Genomic DNA, 1,146 nt, shown 5'->3' on the forward strand with positions numbered 1-1,146 from the left:
TAATGAGTCTTCCTCCAATCCTGATGCCACGTTTTTCCTCATAGAACCCAGCTTTGCGGATTATTTGCTCAGCATACAGGTTGAATAACTATGGTGAAATAATACAACCTTATCATACACTTTTCTTAATTTTAAAACATCCAGTGTTCCCATGTTCTGTTCGAACAACTGCCTCTTGGTCCAGGTACAGATTCCTCATGAGCACAATTAAGCGTTCCAGAATACTCATACTTCGCAATATTGTCCATAGCTTGTCATGATCCACACAATCGAAAGCCTTTGCATAGTCAATAAAGCACAGGTAAGCATCTTTCTAATATTCTCTGCTTTCAGCCAAGATCCATCAGACATCAGCAATGATATCCCTTGTTCCACAGCCTCTTCTAAATCTGGCTTGAACCTCTGGAAGTTCTCTGTCAATATATGCTTACAGCCATTTCTGTATTACGTTTAGTAAAACTTTACTCGCATGGGATAAAAAGATTTTGTCCGATGATTTCCGCATTCCATTGGGTCACCTCTCTTTGGAATGGGCACAAATATGGATCTTTTCCAATTAGTCGGTCAGATAGTTGTCTTTCAAATTTCTTGACATTGGTGAGTGAGTGCCTCTTGTGCTGCCTCACTTTCTTGAAAGATTCCAATTTTTATTTCATCACTTCCTGGTGCCTTGTACTTTGCCATTCCTTCAATGCACCTTGGACTTCTTCCTTCAGTATCGTTGGCTCTTGATCATATGCTACCTCCCTAAATGGCTGAACATTAACCATTTCCTTTTGGTACAGTGACTCCATGTATTTCTTCCATCTTCTCTTGATGCTTTCTGTATCATTCAATAATTTGCCCAGAGAATCCTTCAGTAACTAAAGCCGAGGCTTGAATTTTTTCTTCAGTTACCCCAGCTTGAGAAATGCTGAGCATAGTCTTCCTTTTTGGTTTTCTGATTCCAGATCTTTGTACATTTTTGTTGTAATATTTGACTTTATCTTCTCGAGCTGATCTTTGAAATTTTCTGTTCAGCTCTTGGACCTCCTCATTTCTTCCATTTGCTTTAACATCTCTATGCTGGAGAGCAAGTTTCAGTGTCTCTTCTGACATCCATTTTGAACTTTTTCTTTTTTCTTGTCTTCTTAATGACTTTTTGCT

The sequence above is a fragment of the Chrysochloris asiatica genome, unplaced genomic scaffold, assembly GCF_000296735.1.
Source record: "Chrysochloris asiatica unplaced genomic scaffold, ChrAsi1.0 scaffold00126, whole genome shotgun sequence".
NCBI classification, from domain to species: Eukaryota; Metazoa; Chordata; class Mammalia; order Afrosoricida; family Chrysochloridae; genus Chrysochloris; species Chrysochloris asiatica.